Source organism: Triticum urartu, chromosome 4, assembly GCF_003073215.2.
Source record: "Triticum urartu cultivar G1812 chromosome 4, Tu2.1, whole genome shotgun sequence".
NCBI lineage: Eukaryota > Viridiplantae > Streptophyta > Magnoliopsida > Poales > Poaceae > Triticum > Triticum urartu.
The window spans coordinates 605,260,327-605,274,462 of NC_053025.1; positions in this window are offsets into that span (position 1 = coordinate 605,260,327).

Here is a 14,136-nt window from a genome sequence, read left to right on the forward strand (position 1 = left end):
ACATGATCATGCCTAAATATTCTCATAACTATGCTCAATTTTGTCAATTGCTCAACATATAATTTGTTCACCCACCGTAGAATACTTATGCTCTTGAGAGAAGCCACTAGTGAAACCTATGGCCCCCGGGTCTATTCTCATCATATTAATCTCCATCACTTTAATCTTGCTTTGCTTTTACTTTGCCTTTTACTTTTCACTTCGCATCTTTATATCAAAAATACCAAAAATATTATATCTATCAGATCTCACTCTCGTAAGTGACCGTGAAGGGATTGATAACCCCTAATCGCATTGGTTGCAAGTAGCTATCGTTTTGTGCAGGTACAAGGGACTTGAGCGTAGCCTCCTACTGGATTGATACCTTGGTTCTCAAAAACTGAGGGAAATACTTACGGTACTCTGCTGCATCATCCCTTCCTCTTCGGGGAAATCCAACGCAAGCTCAAGAGGTAGCAAGAAGGATTTCTGGTGCCGTTGCCGGGAGTCTACGCAAAACAACATACCAAGTACCCATCACAATCCCTATCTCTCGCATTAAATTATTTGCCATTTGCCTCTCGTTTTCCCCTCCCCCACTTCACCCTTGCCGTTTTATTCGCCCTCTCTCTCTCTCTATCCTCCCTCTCTATTTGCCTCTCTTTTCCGCTTGCCTTTTTGTTTGCTCGTGTGTTGGATTGCTTGTTTGTCGCGATGGCTCAAGATACTACCAAATTGTGTGACTTCACCAATACCAATAATAATGATTTCCTTAGCACTCCGATTGCTCCTCTTGCCAATAATGAATCTTGTGAAATCAATACTGCTTTGTTGAATCTTGTTATGAAAAATCAATTCACCGGCCTTCCTAGTGAAGATGCCGCTACTCATCTGAATAGCTTCGTTGATTTATGTGATATGCAAAAGAAAAAAGATGTCGATAATTATGTCGTTAAATTGAAGCTATTTCCTTTTTCGCATAGAGATCGCGCTAAAGCTTGGTTTTCGTCTTTGCCTAAAAATAGTATTGATTCTTGGAACAAGTGCAAATATGCTTTTATCTCTAAGTATTTTCCTCCCGCTAAGATCATCTCTCTTAGAAATGATATTATGAACTTTAAACAACTTGATCATGAACATGTTGGACAAGCTTGGGAGAGAATGAAATTAATGATACGTAATTTCCCTACTCATTGTTTGAATTTGTGGATGATTATACAATTTTTTATGCCGGATTGAATTTTGCTTCTAGAAATCTTTTAGATTCGGCTGCGGGAGGCACTTTTATGGAAATCACTTTAGGAGATGCTACTAAACTCCTAGATAATATTATGGTTAATTATTCTCAATGGCATACCGAAAGATCTTCTAATAAAAAAGTACATGCGATAGAAGAAATCAATGTTTTGAGTGGAAAGATGGATGCACTTATGAAATTATTTGCTACTAAGAGTGTTTCTTCTGATCCTAATGATATGCCTTTGTCTACTTTGATTGAGAATAACAATGAATCTATGGATGTGAATTTTGTTGGTAGGAATAATTTTGGTAACAACGCTTATAGAGGGAATTTTAATCCTAGGCCATATCCTAGTAATCCTTCTAATAATTATGGGAATTCCTACAACAACTCTTAAGGAAATTATAATAAGATGCCCTCTGAATTTGAGAATAATGTTAAAGAGTTTATGAATTCACAAAAGAATTTTAATGCTTTGCTTGAAGAGAAATTGCTTAAAGTTGATGATTTGGCTAGGAACGTTGATAGAATTTCTCTTGAGGTTGATTCTTTAAAACTTAGATCTATTCCTCCTAAGCATGATATCAATGAGTCTCTCAAAGCCATGAGAATTTCCATTGATGAGTGCAAGGAAAGAACCGCTAGGATGCGTGCTTCCAAAGATGCCTTTATTAAAGCGTGTTCTTCCAATTCCTATGAAAATCAAGATGAAGATCTAAAAGTTATTGATGTGTCTCCTATTAAATCTTTGTTTTGCAATATGAATCTTGATGAAACTTAATATGATCTTCCTTTACCTAGAAGGCGTTCTAAAAATTCGGAGTATTTAGATCTTTATGATGAAATTGATGAAAGTGGGATTGAAAGAAATAAAAATCTAGATGTTGTTAAACCCACTATATTGCATTTCAAGGAATTTAATTATGAAATTTGCTCTTTAATTTATTGTATTTCCTTGTTGCAATCTGTGCTAAATTCTCCATATGCTTATAGTCAAAGGAAAGCCTTCACCGAACATATTGTTGATGCCTTGATGCAATCTTATGAAGAAAAACTTGAGTTGAAAGTTTCTATCCCTAGAAAACTCTATGATGAGTGGTGAGGGAGTCCTGGATTAGGGGGTGTTCGGATAGCCGGACAATACCTTCAGCCGGACTCCTGGACTATGAAGATACAAGATTGAAGACTTCGTCCCGTGTCCGGAAGGGACTTTCCTTGGCGTGGAAGGCAAGCTTGGCGATACGGATATGCAGATCTCCTACCATTGTAACAGACTTTGTGTAACCCTAACCCTCTCCGGTGTCTATATAAACCGGAGGGTTTTAGTCCGTAGGACAACATACACAACAACAATGATACCATAGGCTAGCTTCTAGGGTTTAGCCTCTCCGATCTAGTGGTAGATCTACTCTTGTACTACCCATATCATCAATATTAATCAAGCAGGACATAGGGTTTTACCTCCATGAAGAGGGCCCAAACCTGGGTAAAACTTCATGTCCCTTGCCTCCTGTTACCATCTGGCCTAGACGCACAGTTCGGGACCCCCTACCCGAGATCCGCCGGTTTTGACACCGACATTGTTGCTTTCATTGAGAGTTCCTCTGTGTCGTCGCCGTCAGGCTTGATGGCTCCTATGATCATCAATGGTGATGCAGTCCAGGGTGAGACCTTCCTCCCCGGACAGATCTTCGTCTTCGGGGGCTTCGCACTGCGGGCCAATTCACTTGGCTATCTGGAGCAGATCGAAAGCTACGCCCCTGGCCATTAGGTCAGATTTGGAAGTTTAAACTACACGGCTGACATCCGCGGGGACTTGATCTTCGACAGATTCGAGCCACTGCCGAGCGCGCCGCACTGTCCCGATGAGCATGATCTAGCTCTGCCGCCGAACAGTGCCCTGGAGGCCGCACCCGCATCGGCGTCGACCCTTAATTTGGAGCCAACTGCGCCGATCGGGGATAGGTGGTTGGATGCCGCCTCGGGGGCTGCGACCCCAATGGTGATCGAGCTAAACACCAGCCCCGCACTCTGCGAGACTCGTGACTCCAAGGAGCCATACTCCTCTCCGGACTCCGAACCCTCCGCGCCCCTGCCAATCAAATCCGATCTGGCGCCGATCATGGAGTTTACTGCCGCGGACATCTTTCAGCACTCGCCTTTCGGCGATATTCTGAAGACACTGAAGTCTCTCTCTTTATCAGGAGAGCCCTGGCCAGACTACGGTCAGCAAGGTTGGGGTACGGATGATGAAGAAATTCAAAGCCCACCCACCACCCACTTTGTAGCCACTCTCGACGATTTAACCGACATGCTCGACTTCGACTCTGAAGACATCGACGGTATGGACGCCGATGAAGGGGACGATGAAGAACCAGCACCTATCAGGCCCTGGAAAGCCACCTCGTCATATGACATATACATGGTGGACACCCCAAAAGAAGGAGATGGCGATGGAACAGCGGAGGATGACCCCTCCAAGAAATAGCCTAAGCGCCGGCGTCAGCGGCGCCTCTCAAAATCCCGCCAAAACAAATACGGTGATTCCAGCACGGGAGATAATAATACTCCGGAAAGTGCCGAAGAAAACCCCCTCCAGCATGATTTGGCACAGGAGGATGGAGAAACCAGTCCTCATGAGAGAGCGGCAGACAGAGAGGTCAAAGATATAACTACATGCCTCCCTCCGAAGATGAGGCAAGCCTCGACGACGACGAATTCGCCGTGCCAGAGGATCCCGTCGAGCATGAGCGTTTTCAACGCAGGCTTATGGCCACAGCAAGAAGCCTCAAGAAAAAACAGCAACAGCTTAGAGCTGATCAAGATTTGCTAGTCGACAGATGGACTGAAGTCCTTGCGACCGAAGAGCATAAACTCGAACGCCCCTCCAAGAGCTACCCAAAGCGCAGGTTGCTACCCCGATTAGAGGAGGAAGCACTTGATGCGGCCGACCGGCCACCTCGTGGCTACGACAGAGAGGCCTCTCGGCCCTCCACTCAAGCCGCACCCCGTACCAAGGCACGGGAATATGCGCCGGACTTACGAGATATGTTGGAGGACAAGGCAAGGCAAACAAGATCGATCTATGGATCGCGTGGGCGCCCCACAGCTCGAGACGGTATCCTTCACGCCGGCCACAAATTCGGCAGGGCCGAACACAGTAGACAAAGCTCATTGGAGCTACGTCGTGATATAGCCCAGTACAGAGGCGCCGCACACCCACTATGCTTCACAGACGAAATAATGGATCATCAAATCCCTGAGGGTTTCAAACCCGTAAATATCAAATCATATGATGGCACAACAGATCCTGCGGTATGGATCGAGGATTATCTCCTTCATATCCACATGGCCCGCGGCGATGATTTCCACGCCATCAAATACCTCCCACTCAAGCTTAAAGGACCAGCTCGGCATTGGCTTAACAACTTGCCAACAGGATCAATCAGTTGTTAGGAGGACCTGGAAGCCGCATTCCTCGACAATTTCCAGGGCACTTATGTGCGACCCCCAAACGCCGATGACCTAAGTCACGTAATTCAGCAGCCAGAGGAATCGGCCAGGCAATTCTGGACACGGTTCCTAACAAAGAAAAATCAAATAGTGGACTGTCCGGACGCTGAGGCCCTAGCAGCCTTCAAGCACAATATCCGTGACGAGTGGCTTGCCCGGCACCTTGGACAGGAAAAGCCAGAGTCTATGGCAACACTCACGACACTAATGACCCGCTTTTGCGTGGGAGAAGACAGCTGGCTTGCTCGTAGCAACAATATGACCAAGAACCCTGGTAATTCGGATACCAGGGACAGTAGCGGTAGGTCGCGTCGCAATAAGCAGAAGCGCCGCATTAACGGCGACAATGCTGAGGATACGACAGTTAATGCCGGATTCAGAGGCTCTAAATCCGGTTAGTGGAAAAAGCCATTCAAAAGGAATCCTAGGGGCCCATCCAGTTTGGACCGAATACTCGACCGCTTGTGCCAGATACATGGCACCCCCGAAAAGCCGGCCAATCACACCAACAGGGATTGTTGGGTCTTCAAGCAGGCAGGCAAGTTAAACGCCGAAAATGAAGACAAGGGGCTGCATAGCGATGACGACGAGGAGCCCCGGCCGCCGAACAACAGTGGACAGAAGGGTTTTTCCCCACAAGTGCGGACGGTGAACATGATATACGCAACCCACGTCCCCAAAAGGGAGCGGAAGCGCGCGTTAAGGGATGTATATGCGGTAGAGCCAGTCGCCCCAAAGTTCAACCCATGGTCCTCCTGCCCGATCACCTTTGATCGAAGGGACCATCCCACTAGCATCCGTCATGGCGAATTCCCCGCATTGGTTCTAGACCCAATTATTGACGGATTTCATCTCACTAGAGTCCTTATGGACGGCGGCAGTAGCCTGAACCTGCTTTACCAGGATACAGTGCGGAAAATGGGCATAGATCCCTCGAGGATTAAGCCCACCAAAACGACCTTTAAAGGCGTAATACCAGGTGTAGAGGCCAACTATACAGGCTCAGTCACACTTGAAGTGGTCTTCGGATCTCCGGATAATTTCCGAAGCGAGGAGTTAATCTTCGACATAGTCCCATTCCGCAGTGGCTATCACGCACTGCTCGGGCGAACTGCATTCGCCAAGTTCAATGCGGTACTGCACTACGCATACCTTAAACTCAAGATGCCAGGCCCTCGAGGAGTAATTACGGTCCGTGGAAACACCGAATGCTCCCTCCGAACGGAGGAGCACACGGTGGCCCTTGCAGCGGAAGTACAAAGCAGCCTCTCCAGGCAGTTCTCCAGTCCGGCCATTAAACGACCGGACACCGTCAAGCGCGCCCGGAGTAACCTACAACAAGACCGCCTGGCAGGATCCGAGCAGGCGTAGCAATGCGGCCCCAACCCCAGCCCTCGCAAAAATGCGACACCAGTACTTCACGTACATAATTACGCTCTAGAAATACCATGGGTACAGGGGAAGGGGCACCATCACAGCACGCACGAAACACGGCTTAAACCGCACCAGGAGCTGCCGATTTTTTAATTTTCTCTTACTTTCAGGTCTCCACACTTCGGAAGGCCTCTTCGGCAGTTCAATTGCCGCACAAATGATGCAAGGACCAGGGAAGCAGACAAGCCACGCCGCATTACGGAACTCCCAGGTGGTCTCTATCACGAGCAGTATACCTGTTTCGCATACTATTCCACAGCTTGCCCCTGGAACGGACATGTTACATAGTCGAACCTTTTGCTTACCGCATTATTTGTATCATTCTGCTTTGATCGCAGCCCTCTTTAATAAACAGTGCATAGCTTTTGTCTATTTTTGCATTACTCTTTATATATATATATATATATATATACGTTCCTTAACGACATATTGCACCCGTACACTTTGGTACGGCCTAAATACGCCAGGGGCTTTAGTACCCCTCAATATGGTGTGAGAAGTCCGAACACTTTAACAAGTGCGGCACCCCGAACTTATAGCATTATATGCATCGGCTCCGAATCATGTCTTGGGTCAATAGTTGGGTTTGCCCGGCTTCTATGTTTTGGTGCCTTATGTTCCGCTATATCGGCTAAGGTAGCACTAGGAGAACCACTGCGATTGTGCCTCAGTTGAGCTGGGTCGAGCACCTCAGTGGAGAAAGCTAAAACTGACTGTCATTATGAAGCGAGAGCTGGTCGCTGTTCGAGAGGTTTTTTCGAGTCCCTAGCGACTTATGCCGCTTAGAGCGAGGAGCCGGCTCTGTCCAGCCAAGGCGTGGATAGCGCCCCGAACTCGGTCTTCCGAATACCAGGGGCTTCGCCAAAATTTAAAATTATAGAATTCTATGGCTAAGTGAGAGTGTTCACACATTATAGTCCGATTGCCTTGTTCATTGGGCTGAGCGCCTCCCTCGAAGGACCCAAACGTGGGAAAAAGAGCGCTCAGGTTTATCCCTGAACACCCCAGCACTAGCGGCACGGGGGCAGAAGCTGATGACTTGCCATCTCTCAGAATTGATAAACAGCCGCACAGAAGGCAATATTTTAAATTCCAACAGCATTGCTTAGCGCATATGAACAAGTTTTCAACGCACAAGACAAAACGAGCAAGTTTCACTCAAAAATTACATCCCTAGAACATTCATCCGCCACAAGGCAGGCACCCTTCAGAACATCCTTATAATAATTCTCAGGCTTGCGATGCTCTTTCCCCGACGGTGGCCCGTCCTTCACAAGCTTCTCAGCATCCAGCTTGCCCCAGTGCACCTTAGCACGGGCAAGGGCCCTACGGGCACCTTCAATGCAGACGGAGCGCTTGATGACTTCGAGCCTTGGACAGGCCTCCACCAGCCGGCACACCAGCCCGAAATAGCTCCCAGGCAGAGCCCCTCCAGGCCACAGCCGAACTATGAGGCCCTTCATGGCCTATTCGGCCGCCTTGTGGAGCTCGACCAGTTGCTTCAGCTGGTCGCTCAGGGGCATGGGGTGTCCGGCCTCTGCATACTGAGACCAGAACACCTTCTCTGTCGAGCTGCCCTCCTCGACTCGATAGAATGTGGCAGCATCGGACACACTCCGGGGAAGATCTGCGAACGCTCCTGGAGAGCTCCGGATTCGGGTAAGTAACAAGTAACTCACGTTTATGTGTTTGCTTTGCATAAAGAATGCCTTACCCGCCGCTATATTCTTCACCTCATCCAACTCCTGGAGGGTCTTCTGGGATTCAGCCTTGGCAGACTTGGCATTTTCAATAGCCACCGCGAGCTCGGACGCTCGCGTCTTTGAGTCAAGCTCCAAACTCTCATGTTTTTCCATGAGAGCCTGGAGCTCTTGCTGTACCTTGCCAACCTCGGCCTCATACTTCTCCCGCTCGGTGCGCTCCGTGGCCGCCCTCTTCTCGGCCTCGACCAACGCTTGCTTAAGGGTCACCACCTCAGACGTGGCCCCTACAATAGCCACGATAGTCCTGTCATTTTTTGCAATTGCACCTTTTTATATATATTTAAACAAGGTATTTCTTACCTTCATTGTCCTCGAGCTGCTTCTTGGCACGCCCGAGCTCTTGCTCGGACCGCTCGAGGTTCTGCTTTAACGTGTCCACTTCCGCAGTCAGTGCGGCGGACGCAAGCAGAGAAGCCTGCATATGCATATTGACTCCTTTTTGTTAGACTCCTGCGAATTTTATTTGATCCTCTATTCGGCTTTTCTTCCCGAACGCCAAACAGAGCATCAGGGGCTACTGTCTATGCGGTAATATTATTTACACATTCTTTACTTACCTCAAAGCCTGTTAAAAGGCTAGTACAAGCTTCAGTCAGTCCGCTCTTGGTGGACTGAACCTTCTGGAGCACCGCACTCATAATGGTGCAGTGCTCCTCGTCGATGGGGGCGCCTTGGAGCGCCTCCAACAGATTGTCCGGTGCCTCCGGTTGGACGCGGGTCACCGGCACAGTGGGCTTTCTCCTCTTGGAAGGAGGTCCCCCGCCGGACTCTGGAACCTTTGAAGGTTCCGGAGCGGTGTCCGGCCTAGAGCCAGACTTGGAGCCCTGGGGGGTTTCATCCCCTTTACTCCTGGAGTCCGGGAGGTCGCCTTGCGGCGCCTCCAGGACCACCTCCTCCCGGCTTGGAACCTGTCGGGACAACACTTCGGTGTCGTCCGTAGGGCGGGGGGAGGAAGCCGTCAGAAGCGAGTTCACATCCGATGAGTCCAGTGAGTCGCTCGACGACGCGTCGAGCCGTTCTTTGGGTGGGCTGCATAAACATATTCGACATAAGGGAAAGCTGTGCAATAAATGAATACTATGAATTACTCTGGTATCTGGATACTTACGATTTTGCCAGGGGCTTGGCCCTGGGCAGCCACTCCTCTCTGCCGTTGTCGGCGTCAGTGGAATAGTCCGGAGGAAGGGTTTTCCCCTTCTTGGACCCTTCGGCCTCCCTAGTTGGGGCGGCCTTCCTTTTCTTCTCTCCTCCCGCAGGAGGGGGAGAGGTCTCTTCTTCTTCCTCCTCGTCTTCACGGGAGGAATGCGCCTCGGAACCATCGGATGATGGATCCGACACCTCCTGGCGCCGGGCACTCTTTCAAGTCCCCGTGGCCTTCTTCGTGGCCTTCTTCTCCGGCACCACATAGGGTGCCGGAACCAGCAGCTTCGCCAAACGAGCGTCCGCTGGGCCTTCGGGCAAAGGAGCCGGATAGTTGATTTGTCCGGACGTCTCCTGCCAGTCCTGTCAAAGGTAAGGGAGCTTAGATCCCGCATGGAGTCAAACTATGAAAAACTGATACCCTGTAAAAATAAAAAACAGCTTACCACATGAGCGTGATGCTGCATACTGAATCCGCGATCCTCGGTAGCGGATGCGGGGGCCTTGGCGCCCTTGAAAAGCACCTTCCAGACATCTTCGTACGTCGTGTCGAAGAGCCTGCTCAGAGTTTGGTGCCGCGCCAGGTCGAACTCCCACAGGTTGAAAGCCCGTTGTTGACACGGGAGGATCAGGCGGATGAGCATAACCTGGACTACGTTGACAAGTTTGAGCTTCTTGTCCACCAGGGTTTGGATGCATGTTTGGAGTCTGGTCAGCTCTCCTTTTTTACCCCACGACAGGCCCGTCTCCTTCCAGGAGGTGAGCCGCGTAGGGGGTCCGGATCGAAACTCGGGGGCTGCGACCCATTCGGGGTCGCACGGCTCGGTGATATTAAACGACCCCGATTGCACCCCTTCAGGGTCTTCACAAAGGAGCCCTCGAGCCATAAGACGTTGGCCATCTTGCCCACCATGGCGCCTCCGCTCTCCGCCTGGTTGCCGCGCACCACCTTCGGCTTGACATTGAAAGTCTTGAGCCATAGGCCGAAATGGGGGCAGATGCAGAGAAAAGCCTCGCACACGACGATAAACGCCGAGATGTTGAGGACAAAGTTCGAGGCCAAATCGTGGAAATCCAGGCCATAGTAGAAAATGAGCCCCCGGACAAATGGGTGAAGAGGGAAGCCCAGTCCGCGGAGGAAATGGGGGAGGAATACCACCCTCTCATGGGGCCTAGGGGTGGGGATGAGCTGCCCCTTTTCGGGAAGCCGGTACGCGATGTCGTTAGATAGGTATCCGGCCTTCCTCAGCTTTTTGATGTGTCCCTCCGTGACAGAGGAGACCATCCACTTGACTCCCGCTCCGGACATGGCTGGAGAAGGTTGAGGTGGGAGTGCGGACTTGGGCGCTAGAGCTCGAGTGCGCGAGAATGGATAGGCAAAGGAGGAAGAAGGTGTAGGTGAAAGGGTAAATCCTTATCCCCTTATATGGGTGGACGCAACTACGTGTCCCCACCAGCCTGGTAAAACTCGCTTATCTCCAAGCGCCGTAATCAATGGCGCGGTTGGGTTATCCACGCCCGTATTGATGAGAATCCTGGAATAAGGGGACACGATCTCTGCTTTAACAAGATGTGCCAAGGAAATAGCCTCGCATGACGCGCTGAGGTGGGATAATGAAACGATTCGGATAAAGGCTTGGCCGTGGTGCGATGTCACACTACGGAATACGTCAGCAGATTAGATTTGTGTAAACATTATTCTCTCTATGGCAATATGTGGAAACTTATTTTGCAGAGCCGGACACTATCTTTGTGTTCAAAATCTTCTATGAAGTACTTGGAGGAGGAACCCGCTGCGCGCCGGACTCGTCGTCATTGCAGCCTGGTTCAGGGGCTACTGAGGGAGTCCTGGATTAGGGGGTGTTCAGATAGCCGGACAATACCTTTAGCCAGACTCCTGGATTATGAAGATACAAGATTGAAGACTTCGTCCCGTGTCCAGAAGGGACTTTCCTTGGTGTGGAAGGCAAGCTTGGCGATACGGATATTCAGATCTCCTACCATGGTAACCGACTCTATGTAACCCTAAGCCTATCTGGTGTCTATATAAACCGGAGGGTTTTAGTCTGTAGGACAACATACACATCAACAATCATACCATAGGCTAGCTTCTAGGGTTTAGCCTCTCTGATCTCGAGGGATCTCGAGGTAGATCTACTCTTGTACTACCCATATCATCAATATTAATCAAGCGGGACGTAGGGTTTTACCTCCATGGAGAGGGCCCAAACCTGGGTAAAACTTCGTGTCCCTTGCCTCCTGTTACCATCCGGCCTAGACGCATAGTTCGGGACCCCCTACCCGAGATCCACCGGTTTTGACACCGACAGTACTGTTAACATTGTGTCAACAGCAGTTGGATCGCCTTTCACCATCATCGGATAGTTTTGTCCAAGGAAGAGCGAGTTTTCTCCAAGACTATCAATTCTACATCATGTCATCTTGCTTAAAGCGTTACTCTATTTTTAACTTAATACTCTAGATGCATGCTGGATAGCGGCCGATGAGTGGAGTAATAGTAGTAGATGCAGAATCGTCTCGGTCTACTTGTCACGGACGTGATACCTATATACATGATCATGCCTAAATATTCTCATAACTATGCTCAATTCTGTCAATTGCTCAACTGTAATTTGTTCACCCACCGTAGAATACTTATGCTCTTGAGAGAAGCCACTAGTGAAACCTATGGCCCCCGGGTCTATTCTCATCATATTAATCTCCATCACTTTAATATTGCTTTGCTTTTACTTTGCCTTTTACTTTTCACTTCGCATCTTTATATCAAAAATACCAAAAATATTATATCTATCAGATCTCACTCTCGTAAGTGACCGTGAAGGGATTGACAACCCCTAATCGCATTGGTTGTGAGTAGCTATCGTTTTGTGCAGGTACAAGGGACTTGAGCGTAGCCTCCTACTGGATTGATACCTTGGTTCTCAAAAACTGAGGGAAATACTTACGGTACTCTGCTGCATCATCCCTTCCTCTTCGGGGAAATCCAACGCAAGCTCAAGAGGTAGCAAGAAGGATTTCTGGTGCCGTTGCCGGGGAGTCTACGCAAAACAACATACCAAGTACCCATCACAATCCCTATCTCTCGCATTACATTATTTGCCATTTGCCTCTCGTTTTCCCCTCCCCCACTTCACCCTTGCCGTTTTATTCGCCCTCTCTCTCTCTATCCTCCCTCTCTATTTGCCTCTCTTTTCCGCTTTCCTTTTTGTTTGCTCGTGTGTTGGATTGCTTGTTTGTCGCGATGGCTCAAGATACTACCAAATTGTGTGACTTCACCAATACCAATAATAATGATTTCCTTAGCACTCCGATTGCTCCTCTTGCCAATAATGAATCTTGTGAAATCAATACTACTTTGTTGAATCTTGTTATGAAAGATCAATTCACCGGCCTTCCTAGTGAAGATGCCGCTACTCATGTGAATAGCTTCATTGATTTATGTGATATGCAAAAGAAAAAAGATGTCGATAATGTTGTCGTTAAATTGAAGCTATTTCCTTTTTCTCATAGAGATCGCGCTAAAGCTTGGTTTTCGTCTTTGCCTAAAAATAGTATTGATTCTTGGAACAGGTGCAAATATGCTTTTATCTCGAAGTATTTCCCTCCCGCTAAGATCATCTCTCTTAGAAACGATATTATGAACTTTAAACAACTTGATCATGAACATGTTGCACAAGCTTGGGAGAGAATGAAATTAATGATACATAATTGCCCTACTCATTGTTTGAATTTGTGGATGATTATACAATTTTTTATGCCGGATTGAATTTTGCTTCTAGAAATCTTTTAGATTCGGCTGCGGGAGGCACTTTTATGGAAATCACTTTAGGAGATTCTACTAAACTCCTAGATAATATTATGGTTAATTATTCTCAATGGCATACTGAAAGATCTTCTAATAAAAAAGTACATGCGATAGAAGAAATCAATGTTTTGAGTGGAAAGATGGATGAACTTATGAAATTATTTGCTACTAAGAGTGTTTCTTCTGATCCTAATGATATGCCTTTGTCTACTTTGATTGAGAATAACAATGAATCTATGGATGTGAATTTTGTTGGTAGGAATAATTTTGGTAACAACGCTTATAGAGGAGAATTTTAATCCTAGGCCATATCCTAGTAATCCTTCTAATAATTATGGGAATTCCTACAACAACTCTTAAGGAAATTATAATAAGATGCCCTCTGAATTTGAGAATAATTTTAAAGAGTTTATGAATTCACAAAATAATTTTAATGCTTTGCTTGAAGAGAAATTGCTTAAAGTTGATGATTTGGCTAGGAACGTTGATAGAATTTCTCTTGAGGTTGATTCTTTAAAACTTAGATCTATTCCTCCTAAGCATGATATCAATGAGTCTCTCAAAGCCATGAGAATTTCCATTGATGAGTGCAAGGAAAGAACCGCTAGGATGCGTGCTTCCAAAGATGCCTTTATTAAAGCGTGTTCTTCCAATTCCTATGAAAATCAAGATGAAGATCTAAAAGTTATTGATGTGTCTCCTATTAAATCTTTGTTTTGCAATATGAATCTTGATGAAACTTAATATGATCTTCCTTTACCTAGAAGGCGTTCTAAAAATTCGGAGTATTTAGATCTTTATGATGAAATTGATGAAAGTGGGATTGAAAGAAATAAAAATCTAGATGTTGCTAAACCCACTATATTGCATTTCAAGGAATTTAATTATGAAAGTTGCTCTTTAATTTATTGTATTTCCTTGTTGCAATCTGTGCTAAATTCTCCACATGCTTATAGTCAAAAGAAAGCCTTCACCGAACATATTGTTGATGCCTTGATGCAATCTTATGAAGAAAAACTAGAGTTGAAAGTTTCTATCCCTAGAAAACTCTATGATGAGTGGTGAGGGAGTCCTAGATTAGGGGGTGTTCGAATAGCCGGACAATACCTACAGCCGGACTCCTGGACTATGAAGATACAAGATTGAAGACTTCGTCCCGTGTCCGGAAGGGACTTTCCTTGGCGTGGAAGGCAAGCTTGGCGATACGGATATGCAGATCTCCTACCATTGTAACCGACTTT